The 15,376-nt window shown below is 41.3% G+C and overlaps 2 protein-coding genes across 2 annotated transcripts in view; both read right to left on the bottom strand.

The window, feature by feature from the left end:
- The window catches only part of METTL17 (methyltransferase like 17), a 151,298-nt gene that overhangs the window by 72,550 nt on the left and 63,372 nt on the right, over positions 1–15,376 (bottom strand). The gene's annotated exons all lie outside the window — the stretch shown is intronic.
- The window catches only part of LOC310748466 (ribonuclease-like), an 81,048-nt gene continuing 72,531 nt past the window's right edge, over positions 6,860–15,376 (bottom strand). The window contains exon 3 of the transcript XR_014541324.1: positions 6,860–6,984. The gene's annotated coding sequence lies outside the window, so the exon portion shown is untranslated. The remainder of the gene's footprint in view (positions 6,985–15,376) is intronic.

Genomic DNA, 15,376 nt, shown 5'->3' with positions numbered 1-15,376 from the left:
AGGTGCAGAGGACTCCAATTCTATCTCAAAACAAAACCTTTGATACTGGCCAAATACACATAAACCTATGCCTTATTTTCAAATGAGATAAGATTGTTAGTGCTTTATCTCATGCAGAAACTCAATTAATTCTGTATGGATAATGTAATGGAAAACCTCATGATGTTGTGCTAGATTTTGGCATGAAGAAGTTTGTGTCCAATGATCTGAGTTATGAAGTTTAATATCACAACTGCACTGATCTTAATGTATGTTTCAAGGAAAATTATACATTTGGAAGCATAGCAGGATCAAAATTGAAACTGAATAAATACATACCCCCCAACATAACACAGCCCAAATCTGGGACACCATCTTCCAGGTCCAAAATCCTGCTCAAATCATGTGGCCCGTGAGAGATCACAGACCCAGAAAAAGCACTTTCTTCTGGTATGGTGGCCAAAAATGCACAGTTTGGGGCACCACACGAGATCACAACCCCCCCCAAACCACTTTTCCAAGGCAAGATCTTTGCCCAAAATTGCATAAGAGCAAGGCACCCAAAATGGCCGCTGTGCTCTCATTGAATAAAACAGAATGTTCCAGTTTTTCTAGGGCAGTTGATGGGTATGTAAATACATAAAACATATAGATCAACCTTTCTGAAGAAAGAGTGGGAACAATAGCTTAGGTGTTACTATTAATAGAGAACAGCAGTAATCAATCTTCTTTTAACTTCCATTTGTACAACTTGTGCTAACACAAACACACACACAACCTAGAATAATGAATAGTTTTTGCCATATTCAAACTAAGATACTCAACTGAAATACAAATTCTGCCATATAGATACTATTGATAATGTCAATAAATTGACTTACCGGAGTCTCATTTGTGGATTAGGATATGTTGTATATGGGAACTTTTGAAACTCGGGAATAACAATAGAGGCAAATTCAGCAATGGCAAGATTCTCCAGAATGCTAAAGCCATTTTGAGGTTTGGGCTGCTGACCCAATCTGCTCTCTGCATTTGTGCTGACAATCTCAGGGAACTGCAGGAGCAGAAGGAGCAGCAATAATGAAGTCCATCTCGCTACCAACAAGTCTTTACCACAGCTGGACACATTCATTGTGCAGATACTCAGAGCGGGAGTAGCTCCAAGACCACCTTGAAAAACCCCATAAAGTTTAAACAAACGTTGTTGTTTCACACGTCGCCATCCAGCTTGATAGAATGCTTCCAAGGAGCTGCTTATAAAAGCTTGCTTTGAAATTTGTGTTTCTGTATGGAAGGCAGCATTTCATCAACTCCTGAAGCAAATCCATCTGTTTCTGTCTTCCTGAGACCAGTGGGATCTCTGTACAATTACATGAGAACAGTGATCATGATAATTACAGAGCAGATAATTACCTTTTCCAATATCCTCATCTGTCAGCAAAGTTAAGGAAAGCTTATTAACTTTTTCATATCCAATGCCTGCTAATGAACTGGTCAGTGCTGGGATCTGTAGCATAACAGGAGGACAGGAGTGCTTTTCTAGTTAAGAAAAGTAGCAAATATGTTCCAACCATTAGTAGCTTAGAAATTTATAGGTTATAAAAAAATGTCATCTTTTGTGCTAAAAGCTTGAAATGTTACCATGACTATCAATATTCATTCCAAAAGCTCAGGCCATGGCAGCCAACTCAAGACTTCTCTCAGGTTCAAACCTTAATGACCTTGCAGCTGGTTCTGTTCCACAGTTTGTGATCTCATCTCTTCTAGCACACTCCTGTACTTTAGTTCAAATTAAGCTCTAATTAACAGGAGAACCTTGGCTTTTTAATGGCAGCGTAGGAGGGTTTTTGAAGGTGAAGTGCTTTTGCACTCAGCGCCTACCTGCCTCCCACATTCCATGCCGGAGCGAAAGCCAGGTACCGAGATGAACTGCGAGTGAAGCCCGTTCTCCCCTGTCCCTGGGAGGAACTTGAAAGAATAATTACCCTCAACCATCCTTGCTTTCCCTTCACCAATGACCTCCTGCTGTCATGGGAGTTGCCTCCATTAAGGCAGACTGGAACCGGAAGCCAGGAACAGGGCCTCTACCCTTGCTTCCATTAGGACTGTTGTAAATCTATACTGTCTCCCTCTTCTCTGGTGATCTCCACAATTCCTTCTCTGTCCAGTCCCTGTCAACCAATCAGGGAACACCCTGAAATTGACGGCCAAAAAATTGTTAAGGAACTCTCTGTCTTCCCTCCCTTTGAGAATGTCCAGGTTTTCCCAGCGGGCATTGTTCCAAAGAAGGCACCTGGCCAATTCAGGTTGATTCAAAAGTGCCTTTTGCTTGCTTCCAGAACACCCAGAAGATATTCACTTTCTAGGCTTCAATTCTGACAGTCACTGGTAGAGCATTTTTTTCATAGTGAACTCACAGGAACTCAGCTCCAGCACCTCTCAGATGGGCACCATTGCCATTCTAAGAGATTTCCATGCAATTTTACACACATTTTACTTAACAAGCAAAACTCAATTTTATTATTTTAACCAAAATAACTTTTGAATTCCTAAGTCATGTTACAACTTTTTAACCACCCCTCCTTTTTGAAATTTGAAAGCTGAAAAATTCAACATGCCCTGCCGTGTGGTCTTTTTCCTCAACTCCCCCCTCCAAATATTCACATGCAAAGAGTCATTTTGAGAGCTATTTATTAATTGAAAATTTTGCTACTCTGCTTTTCAAATCAATGCTCCAAGAAAGGAACACATACACAAACATGTATAAATATTAGCTAACATCAACACAATTGCACTGGCCAGATGCACCCTAAATTTGTTTTCAGCATCAGCATCATCATTTTATTTGTATGCCACCTTTCCACAGTTAAAACAATGCTCAAGGCGGCTTGCAATATGAAAAGATTTACATAATTACAAACAAATGGGCCAGATGGAGAGAGGCAGGAACAGGGCCCTCAGGCACTCAACAGTGGAGTCCTGAGCACCCAAAATGCTCTGAATTCCAGCACTGAGTCATTGATCAGGCGTCCATTAGAAAGTAGATAAAAAAGTTTTTCTTTGCTCTAATAATAATAATAATAATAATAATTTATTTATACCCCGCCCATCTGATTGGGTTTCCCCAGCCACTCTGGGTGGCTTCCAACTGAATATTAAAAACAATACAGCATCAGACATTAAAAAACTTCCCTAAACAGGGCTGCCTTCAGTTGTCTTTTGAAAGTACAATAGTTGCTTATTGCCTTGACATCTACTGGGAGGGCATTCCACAGGGCAGGCGCCACAACTGAGAAGGCCCTCTGCCTGGTTCCCTGTAACCTCACTTGTTGCAGCAAGGGAACCACCAGAAGGCCCTCAATGCTGGACCTCAGTGTCCAGGCTGGACGATGGGGGTGGAGATGCTCCTTCAGGTATACTGGACCGAGGCTGTTTAGGGCTTTAAAGGTCAGCACCAACACTTTGAATTGTGCTCGGAAACGTACTGGGAGCCAGTGTAGGTCTTTCAAGACCGGTGTTATATGGTCTTGGCGGCCACTCCCAGTCACCAGTCTAGCTGCCACATTCTGGATTACAGTGCTACCTCAGGTTAAGTACTTAATTTGTTCCGGAGGTCTGTACTTAACATGAAACTGTTCTTAACCTGAAGCACCACTTTAGCTAATGGGGCCTACTGCTGCCACTGCGCCGCCGGAGCACAATTTCTGTTCTCATCCTCAAGCAAAGTTCTTAACCCAAGGTAATATTTCTGGGTTAGCGGAGTCTGTAACCTGAAGCGTATGTAACCTGAAGCGTATGTAACCCAAGGTACCACTGTAATTGCAGTTTCTGAGTCACCTTCAAAGGTAGCCTCACATGGAGTGTGTTGCAGTAGTCCAAGCGGGAGATAACTAGAGCATGCACCACTCTGGCAAGACAGTCTGTGGGCAGGTAGGGTCTCAGCCTGAGTACCAGATGGAGCTGGCAAACAGCTGGCCTGGACACAGAATTGACCTGCGCCTCCATGGACAGCTGTGAGTCCAAAATGACTACCAGGTTGCGCACCTGGTCCTTCAGGGGCACAGTTACCCCATTCAGAACCAGGGAGTCCTCCACACCAGCCTACCCCCTGTCCCCCAAGAACAGTACTTCTGTCTTGTCAGGATTCAACCTCAATCCATTAGCTGCCATCCATCCTCCAACTGCCTCCAGACACTCACACAGGACCTTCACTGCCTTAACTGGTTCTGATTTGAAAGAGAGGTAGAGCTGGGTATCATCCGCATATTGATGAACACCCAGCCCAAACCCCCTGATGATCCCTCCCAGCAGCCTCATGTAGATGTTAAAAAGCATGGGGGAGAGGACGGAACCCTGAGGCACCCCATAAGTGAGAGCCCAGGGGTCTGAACACTCATCCCCTACCACCACTTTCTGGACATGGCCCAGGAGAAAGGAGCGGAACCACTGTATAGTTGAGAATATTAAAGAGGGCCATTAGTATCTACTCTGCAATTATCTTAATCACTCATCAGACTGTTGCACTGGGATTCAAAGACAATTGAGGAGGGGAATAGAAACGTGGATGAATCCACCTCAAGAGCTAAGGAAATACTTCTTTCCATTTATAAAGGTGGGTTTCAAAACAACCTTTTACACATAGCTCTTGGTAAGGAATATGTCAGACATATGTTTGAAAGTCCAAATTAGAATCAGTGAAAGAAGCAAAGACTACTTATCCCTTAGTGTGTTTCCAAGGTTGTTTTGGAGTTGTTTTCAGGACTGATAATTCACATGACTACTGTTCGGTGTGTTTGCCTAAATTAACGTGTCTGTCAGTGACTGCTACAATTTTCTGGTAACCAAATGTCATTGCTGCTGTTCCTGCTGCTGCTGCTGCTGCCTCACATTGTCAGCAAAAATGGGAAGAATGGATATGGTTGGCAACAAAAGGTTCAAAATGACTTTAGTATTCTAGAGGGTATTGTCATTGGTGAATTCCTTTCTTTCTTTGTTCCTTTCTTGAATGATGTCTCATTTAATAGAACTCCACATGTGGATATCAGTGGCTAGTAAGTCAATATTTTATTATATAAAAATATAATGTTGGGGCAATTTATAATTCTGTTTGAATAGCCTAATGAAAATAGCCAAAATAGTTCATCATTCATAGTCTTATTTTAGTCAGAATTTAAGGAAATGAGCTAACCCGTGAAGACTGCTAGGTTGCTGTTTTCCATATATTTCTAAATTTGCTTGAAGATAGCAAACCATTCATACAATTCTTTTTCAGAAATAATCCAGGTAATGTGTTCCATTTCAGTTTGTGCTCTATTTTCATTAGACTTTGCTTCCATGAAAAACTATTGTTTAACAAAGCAAAGGTATGGCCGGTGTGGTTTCCCAGGTCTCACTTGATACTGAGAAAATTTGAAGCCAATACTCTCCACACCTAAAGTCAACAGCCAAGCTATTCCATAACACAAGCTTTCCATTCCTCCTTCAGCAAGTGTTTAGGATCCTGCATGAGACAAATTCTTACAAGTAAGGTGCACCGAGTTAGGCTCACATGCTAGAGTATACCTTAAATAATGATTTTTCTTTGCATAGAGCAAAGTTACAGACTTAGCAGGAGAGGCATGAAGGAAAAGAGCTAATAACATCTAGTCAGGTCTTTTGTAGTGACTGAAAGTGGATGAGAGGGAGCTGCCTAGCTAGAGATGGATACATACAGTATATTGATACACAGATTGATTGGACCAGGACAAAGCAAATCAATTTCAAACAAATTGAAAGGAAAGCACTGGGACAAAAGAAAAAAAGGACTTGGACACAACACTTTAAACGTGGACCTAGAAAGTACAGGGCAAAAGGAAGTGTGGCTGAGCCCTCACACACACTTAGCAAATACTTCATGAAAGGTGGTATGCAAATACCCCCCCAAAATATTACATAACATTGCTCGCTACCTTTCTGAGCTGATGCTTATCTTGATGGGCATACTGGGCTAAAGTGACCAAGGGATTGATTCGGTATATGAAGTGTATGTTCATTTGTGTGGTGAGGATAAAAGGAACATAAGGAGAATGTGGGATAGAAAAATCCAGAGACATATGAGGGACTGCTGAAGGATTCTAGAAAATAAGCTTGCTACTATGTAATTGTTACCATGCAATTATGCAAACAGTGAAATTCAACAGCATAGACGTAAGGAGAAATCAGAGAAAAGGAGAAATCTCCATCTTAAATCTATTAATTTGTGATTATTGATAGAAGCCGCCCCATTCCACATGTGTTGAGAGTTGCCATCCTGGACACAGCAAGATCATTCGACAGGGGGAGCAGATTTGTCGCTACAATTGTCCTAACTGTCCTGAAGGAATGATTTCAAAACAGATGGGTAAGCAAAGATTCCTCAGCTACATAGGGAAGGTACTTCAGAATGTTTGTACAATAAACATGACTTGAATGTGTCAATGGAGCAATATATATATATATATATATATATATATATATATATATATATATGACTACAGAAATAAGTTTCATAACAGCTCAGATTTAACTTTTTAAAGGGAATACTGTATGCTCACACATTTTAGCAGTTGGTATCCACTTGTACACGAGAGGTCCGGAGAGTGGCAACACGAGAACGGGCCTTTTCTGCAGTGGCTAGCACCTTCATTATACACCTTTATGAACCAGGCAAAAATGTTCCTCTTCAACAAGGCCTTTGGATGATTGACATCTGATACCCTTTTAAATGTGTTGTAGGGGGGGGAGGGTGGTTTTGTTCTGTTCTTGCTTTTATTATGTTTTTTTTATCTTGTATTTTTATGTTGTGAATCGCCCTGAGTTCTACTGACAAAAGGCGGTATACAAATTTAATCAGTGCTTTTTTTTTTTGGTAAAAAAATGTCTAGGGGTACTCTCATTTTCCTACTAATATTGAAATACTGCCCCTCAATGAGGCCAAACTTAGATTCACAAAATGTTTAGGGGTATGCGTCCCCCCAGAAAAAAGGACTGAATTTAATAATAACACTGGTCAACAACAATTTTGTTGTCTGCGTTTTTTCAGTTGATTTTGGACAAATCTGATGCGCTGAATTCAAAAATCACATTGGTTTTGCTCAATCAGGTCAAGTTTTTGAGCTATGGCCACATGTCATTTTTTTACGTTTTTGTTCATATGTACGCTTGTACGGAGCATTTTAGAAGAAGTTGGTGGGGGTAAAATGCCATGTCGAATAATTGTTTTGATTGGAAATGATTATTTTAATGACAAGAAGTATTCAGGTCTGATAGTTCTGGGTGATTATGTCGAAAAGGGATCAGTTTGAAGTCATAAAACCTCGTAATCTTCCATAAATTGGTGCAGCAAAGCATAAAGTTATTTTGGTATTAAACTTGGTGACCAGGATAACGCTTGGGCGCCACACATGGTGTGCAAATCATGCACTGAGACTCTACGTGGGTGGACCAATGGCAAGAGGAGTCTGAACTTTGGAATTCCCATGGTTTGGAGGGAGCCGACAAACCATGTCACTGACTGGGATCAACAGAAAGAACCGGAGCAGCCTCAAGTATCCTGATCTTCAATCAGCACGTCGTCCTGTAGCTCATTGTGATGAAATTCCAGTGCCTATCTTCGGAGAACTTCCTGACATTAGTGACGAAGATGCCTCCAGTGTTGAAGGACATGAAGAAGAAGAAGTGGTTCTTGAAGATGATGCTCCACATCCATTTTCCCAAAAGGAGTTGAATGATCTAGTTCGAGACCTCAGGTTGTCAAAGGACTCTGCCGAACTGTTGGCATCCAGATTGAAGGGGAAAAACCTCTTCTCTGACAGTGCTCACATCAGCTTCTTCTGCAACAGGCATCAAGAGTACCTCCATTTTTTCTTGGAAGAGAAGGACTTGGTGTACTGTGCAGATATTGCACAGTTTCTGCTCAAGCTTGGAGTGCCACAGTACGAACCCAAAGATTGGAGACTGTTCATTGACAGCAGCAAGCGATCACTGAAATGTGTTCTGCTACACAACGGCAACCAGTTTGCCTCTATACCCCTGGCTCACTCGACTACACTGAAGGAGAACTATGAAGCGGTGAAGTATGTGCTGGAGAAAATTGGTTATGATCAGCATAAGTGGTTTATTTGTGTTGACCTGAAGATGGTGAACTTTTTGTTGGGACAACAGTCTGACTTCACCAAGTACCCATGTTTTCTGTGCATGTGGGATAGTAGGGACCGTGCTCAGTATTACACGAAGAAGGACTGGCCTGTGCGGGAAGAATTGGTGCCTTGCAGAGAAAGGAACGTCATCAACGACCCTCTGGTGGACAGAGACAGAATACTCTTCCCACCGCTGCACATCAAGCTCGGCTTAATCAAGCAGTTCACCAAGGCTCTGGACAAGGATGGTGACTGCTTCACTTACTTGTGCCAGGCTTTTCCAGGATTGACCATGGAGAAGTTGAAAGCTGGCATCTTTGACGGTCCTCAGATCCGTCAGCTCATCAGAGATCCAGAGTTCGGAAACTCAATGAACGAAGTGGAACTGGAAGCGTGGAAGCCATTTGTTCTGGTAGTGAAGAACTTTCTTGGCAACAATAAGGCCAGAAACTACGCAGAACTTGTCAACAACATGCTGACTGCTTTCAGAAACCTGGGCTGCAACATGAGTGTCAAGATGCACTACCTATTTTCACATATGGACCGGTTTCCTGAGAACCTGGGTTCAATGAGTGACGAGCAGGGGGAGAGATTCCATCAGGACATGAAAGAGATGGAGACCAGGTATCAGGGTTGCTGGGACGCAGTCATGATGGCTGACTACTGTTGGACTCTGAAGAGAGACCTCCCTGCCGCTGAGCATTCCAGGAGTTCCAAGAAACGGAAGTTCAAGCCCTGAAGTTTGAAAAATGGTGAAGCAACATGCAATTTACGTGTACTTACCTTTATCAATGCCCACCATTCAGTTTACAGTAATCGATGTTTCTATCAGGTAATCAATATATGTTGTTGGAAAAACATTTTTTTCTCTTAAAAACATATTTAGGATGATATGTGTTGACAAAAATCAGCTGATAATGCCACAAAAATGTAATCGATTTTGTCACAAGATCTGATTTTTTTCAAATCAACATAGCACAAAAACCTGACCTGATGGAGAGAAACGGATGCCATTTCCTGATTCAGCAGTGCAAAAATACCCCAAATCAATTGTAGAAATCTAGACAACATTCAAAAAGTAAAAAATTGTTGCCCAGTGTAATGATCAGTGCTTTTTTTCTTAAAAAACAGGTTCCAGTACTCACCATGAAGTTCTTACAACAAAGTGCCACCCTTGAGTACCACATGAAAAAAGCACTGATAGTGATGATGACTAAGGGTACAAAAATTATGAGCAAAAATGTGTGAACAACACCTGAATATATTTTCTCTCTAATATGCATAATATTAAATACCATCTATTTCACATATCGACAGAGCAATAACGAAGCCATTTCTCATTTCCAGATTCTTTCACTATTCCTAATGATGTTTCCTCTTACTCCTTGGCCTCCTCACCCAGTGCCATTTTCACCTCTGTTTCACAATATCATTTCTTTCAAAATAAAAATAAGGGATTTCATTCCTCTTATTCAAAATGAACATGTTCAAAGTCAAAGCTTATGCCACAATATTAAACTATATCGGTTCAGAGGGTACACATACAATTTTAACAATTGAGACTTATAATTTTCAGATGCAGACCATTGCAACAACTGTCCTGAGGATCAACATCCAAGCAAGAACCAGGATCACTGTATTCCTAAACGTATAATCTATCTATCATACGGTGAACCCTTGGGAATAATTCTGACTTCATTTGTTCTTTTCCTTTCTCTGATTACTCTTCTGATAACGTGGATCTTCATTCAAAACCAGGAGACTCCCATCGTCAAGGCCAACAACTGGAACATCACCTGCACTCTCCTCACTTCCCTGTTGCTTTGCTTTCTCTGCTCCTTCCTATTCATTGGACAGCCTGGGAAGGTGACCTGCCTTCTCCGTCAAACAGTGTTTGGGATTGTCTTCTCCCTGGCAGTTTCTTGTGTGTTGGCTAAAACCATCACGGTGGTTCTGGCCTTCATGGCCACCAAGCCAGGAAACAGGATGAGGAAATGGGTGGGGAAGAGGCTGGCAGTGTCAGTCATCATCCTTTGCACTCTTATTCAAACTGGCATCTGTGCAATGTGGTTGGCAACCTTTCCTCCCTTCTCAGAGTTTGACATGCACTCTCAGAGTGACCAGATCATTGTTCAATGCAATGAAGGATCTTCCCACATGTTCTATACTGTCTTGGGCTATATGGGGCTCCTGGCCATCATCAGCTTCTCTGTGGCTTTCTTTGCCAGGAAGTTGCCTGATACTTTTAATGAAGCCAAGTTGATTACCTTCAGCATGCTGGTCTTCTGCAGTGTTTGGCTGTCCTTTGTCCCCACTTATCTGAGCACCAAAGGAAAATACATGGTGGCTGTGGAGATCTTCTCCATTTTAGCCTCTAGTGTGGGTTTGCTGGGCTGCATCTTCTTCCCCAAATTGTACATTATTGTACTGAGGCCTGAGATGAACACCCGGGATCAGCTTGTAAGAAAAAGGATTGTGGTGTCTGAGTGACTTATTCTCTTATAAATTCTGTCCAATCTGCATCCCATGTTATCTTGTCCTTTAACACTTTAAGCAACAGATAGCAAATGTGGTCGCTCCCCCCCCAATGTTGTAGCCCATCTCTGATCACCCCAAGCATAGCATGCCACTTAGACAGAAACGGTGGGAAGTTATGTTCCACAAAATATATAGCAGGCTGTACAATTCCTATGAATTTGGCTTTATAACCCCTTTTGCCCCACCCCCATATTACGTCTCTACTGTTACGTAAGTCTCCATCTACAGTCTGAATTGGTACAGCCCAGATATGGGTTTAGCATAAGAGGTATGAAGGAAGAAAGCTACAAAAGGATAATGAAGCATTTTCCAGTGGCAAAATATGGAAGGAGGCGGAATGATGCTTCATAAGTTTATTTATTCTTTAGTGGATCAAAGAAGATTGCGCTGGTTTCAGAAACACACTAATGAAATGATGGTCCTTAGAGAGCACATGGCTTTAGTAGTTACAAAATTGTTGAGCTCTGGGAGATGAAAAATGTCAAAGCAGCAGAGTGAGGTGACCATAATTTTAAGAGCTATAAAGATATTAGTGGGTGGTCATGGGTGACCACAAAAATAATTATTTAGGCAGAGGAGGTCCATAGCTTGTAACGACAGGTTGTTGGCTTTTTGCAGTCTTTATACAACTGAATTCCATTCATGGCGCCGAAAGAGAAAGAATGAAAACCATGGGGGGCTGTTCCTGTTGGTGCTTTGCTGTATTATGTGGGATTATACATTTCAGAACTAACTTTAAACATATGGCTTTATTTGCCAATTTAACAATAACAGATAAAGGCACCAACCTATTGCCTGAATGAGCAGTTTAAAGATGAAGTGGATCTCTGGCTTAGCCAGCTGATTTGCAACTTAGGTGGGCTTAGCCAGTTTTAAGCTCCCCACCCTGGTTTAGCCAAAGATAAACTGGTTTAACTTGATCAGCTTGGCTTAGCTGGGGCTCAGATTTCAAAAAGGGGTGCTCCAGAGGGGCATGATTCAATCTTGGGGGGGGGGTTGTGTTTAGGCTGGATCCTAAGCTCATTTGGCTCAACCATATGGCCAGGCACCACAGCATAAAAGACTTATTTTAAAGGCTCCCCCCAATCAGGGTTTGTCAAAGCAGCAGCTGTTTATGTTTCAAAACATATGCTAACCCTACTTCTCCATCTCAGGAGCTATTGTGCCAAACCGGGCTACACTATAATGAGAGATGTCCAATTCAGTGCAGTTTGGAATGATCCAGTCCACCATTTTAACTCAAAATGGTCTCTGACCATTTCCAAACATAGACCAAAACGTGTTGCTCCATCATGTAAAACTGGGGGACAATACTTCAGAAGTGTCAACACTGGCACACGTTGGAACAATTTCGTTCACTAGCGTAATTCAAAATGGAATCTGATGGTATCCAAACATAATGCACAAAAATGGCTCTGCCATCTCGAGAACCGTCATGCCAAGTTTGGTGACAATACCTCAATAAACATCTGAATGCATGGACAGAAAGACGTATTTCCCAAAATATATAGCAGGTGAAGCTATGCTTTCTTAAAACTGGGGATGGGTAGATGACAATGTGTTCATTTTTAGCATGCTTTGATTTGCTGTATTGGTGAAAATTAGTATCAGATAGGTTTAAAATTTGGCACTTTCATGGATCTTATCAGGTAGACCATGTGTGCCACATTAAGGTAATTAGCTTAATAGATTCCATTTTTATAAGCTGCATAAATTTAAGGCTTCTTATGGAGGAAACTCTTGTCCCAACATGCCCTGAATTCCAGCATTGACCATTTCATTAGCAGATAATGAATAAAAAGAAGCCAAGGAAGTTTTCATTACCTTTGCTGAGAATCTTGGAAAAAGTAATTTTCAATCCTGTAATTATTATAACTACACATTCCTGTGTAATTGTAGTGTGGGCACAATGCAATTAGAAAGACAGAAACACAGATGAATTCATACCAGGAGTTGATGAAATGCTGCTCTCCAGCTTTAAATATGAGGTTCAAAGCAGCCTTTTAAAAACAGCTATTTGGAAAAGTTCTATCAAATATGTTTGATAGTCCAGATTGGAATTAGTGAAACACCAAAGTTCGATCAACTTTTGTAAAGATTGCATGCTGCCTTTGGAGACATTCCTATTCTTTGTATCTGTCACAGTGAATATGTTCAGGTGGTGGCAAGATTTGCTGGTAGTGAGATGGACATCACTGCTGCTCCTCATTTTGCTGCTTCATCTACCTCAGATTGTCAGCAAGAACATGAAGAACAGATGTTGTAGGCAGCCAAAGTTTCAAGGTGTTTCTGGCATTCTAGATAATATTGTCATTGCTGAATTTGTATCTTTCATCGTTCATAATTTTAATGAGATATTGTATACTGCAAATCCAAATCCATATAGGAGTGCCTTGTAAGTAAATCTTGAATCAAATAAAATGAAATAAAGGTGAAATTAAAATTCCAATTGGCTAGCTCTGAGTTAAAATTTCAAAATTATTGATTGTTCTATTTCCCACAATTTGAGAAAATGGGAATCATAAGAGGCCAAAAAAAGATAAGTCCTTGTAGTAAGGCTACTACTATAGTCCATTTATTAAAATGATTCTAAATGTGTTTTAGGAGATCAAAACCATCCATACCATTATTCTGCCACACAGGAAGGGTTGGGTGTGTTTTACTTGCTCAGTTTTCTTCCTTCTTTGCTTCCAAATGAAGCAATTGTCTTATAGAGCAATTTATAGAAACATAGGCCGGCTCCCTCGGCCAGTAAAGCGAGATGAGCGCTGCAACCCCAGAGTCGTCCACGACTGGACCTAATGGTCAGGGGTCCCTTTACCTTTAACTAAGAGAACATGGGAAGAGAACTTATCCTGAGTCATCTGTCGATCTACCTTAGTTTTGTCTACACTGACTGGAAGTGAGCTTAGGGTTGAAACTTAGGACCCTATCCAGGCCAAGCAAATGCTTTTTCACTGAGCTATAAGTGCATTTTCTACTGCACAGCTCTGTGACTGGGAATGAAATATGACAAAGAAACCTAAGGAGATGAGATGACTTTTTAAAAATACTCTTTAAAAGAGTCTCAGGGATGACTCACACCCTGGCCATCACCTCTTTAATTTTCTACCCTTGGGCAGGAGACAGAAGTATAATCAACTGTACCAACAGGCTAAAAAATAGCTTCTATCTGTGGGCTGTTAGGCTGTTGAACGGAAAATAAAATAGCACAATTGACTTGCGAGGTGGTGTGTTGTGCAATAAGCACACAGAGTGCAATGAGACTGAGTGTTTTTTTTTGGGGGGGAGGCTTGTTTAATTTCATTGTACACAGGTTGTACACTGACAATAAAGGTATTATTAAAGATACATAGGAGTTATAAAGGTATTCCATACTTCACAACTCCATGTCTGGTATATCAGGAATCACCATTGATGGCTAATATGTCCATAGTATGTAGATTAAACCAATTGTTGTGTGGCAGCCCTAATTGTGCTCTGAAATGCCATTGCAGCCTATTGCCAAATTACTACCACCAAGCCCTCGCCTTTACGTTTGCTCTGAAGGAGATCAACAAGAATCCGCACCTCTTACCCAACACCACACTTTCGTACATCTTCGCTCAAAATGCTAATAATGAAATGGGAAAATGTTCAGGGACTATGGATGTCCTTTTCGAAAGCCAGGGGAGTCCCCTTAACTACCTCTGCGGCAAGACAGATAAACTAATGGCTATCATAGGTGGCCTCACCTTCCATAATTCCAAGCAGATGCCTCACATCTTAAATATGTACAAGATGCCACAGGTGTGTTTGTCTGCCTTTATAGATTGCTGCTGTGTGTGTGAATCTGAACTTTTGATATGGTTTATCTCTATAGACAGAGAGTTGTGTACTGATTATTTTAGAGGCAAGTCCAGAAGCCCTCCCCACTGAGCCATGCAAGAGAAAAGGAAGAAAACCACACCTTTATAGCAAAAGTCTCTTTGAGTAGTTAGACCAGTTAAAATCATCAGAGGCCAGAATAATTCTGGATTTAACTGGAGCATTTAAGTTACACTTAGAGTTTGGATTTGATATCCCGCCTTTCACTCCCCTTAAGGAGTCTCAAAGCAGCTAACATTCTCCTTTCCCTTCCTCCCCCACAACAAACACTCTGTGAGGTGAGTGGGGCTGAGAGACTTCAGAGAAGTGTGACTGGCCCAAGGTCACCCAGCAGCTGCATGTGGAGGAGCAGAGATGTGAACCTGGTTCCCCAGATTACAAGACTACCGCTCTTAACCACTACACCACACTGGCTCTCTTGTCTTCTTCTTCTAATCTTTCTGCCTGAGCCTCCTCAGTGAGTTGTAATAATAGATAGATTATTATTTACAGTAAGGTGTGTAATAGTTTGTGGGTGGGTGTGAGCTCACACTTAAATTGCTTCCTACTTCTTCCCTCCAAATCACCCCCTCATAGGGTTCATAGCATCTATGCTCGTGCTGAAATCCACACAGGAGCTATGAATGAGAAATTTGGAGATGAATATTAATCGAATCACAAAATTGGTGAGACTCATTATATTTCTCTACAAATTCTCAAATCCAAACTCTTTTTCCTTCCAAGAGTATTTGCTTACTTGCTTAATATATAGTTAGCCCAGTAGTAATTCTGTCCTGGTTGTGAAGGTTTTTTTTAGGAGGGACCAATACAAAATGAATTCAACTTTCTATCCTTTT

The sequence above is a fragment of the Podarcis filfolensis genome (genome assembly GCF_964270895.1).
Source record: "Podarcis filfolensis genome assembly, chromosome: 13".
Lineage (NCBI taxonomy): Eukaryota > Metazoa > Chordata > Lepidosauria > Squamata > Lacertidae > Podarcis > Podarcis filfolensis.
The sequence above is the reverse complement of the archived record's forward strand: the minus strand, read 5'-3'. Positions and strand labels throughout refer to the sequence as shown.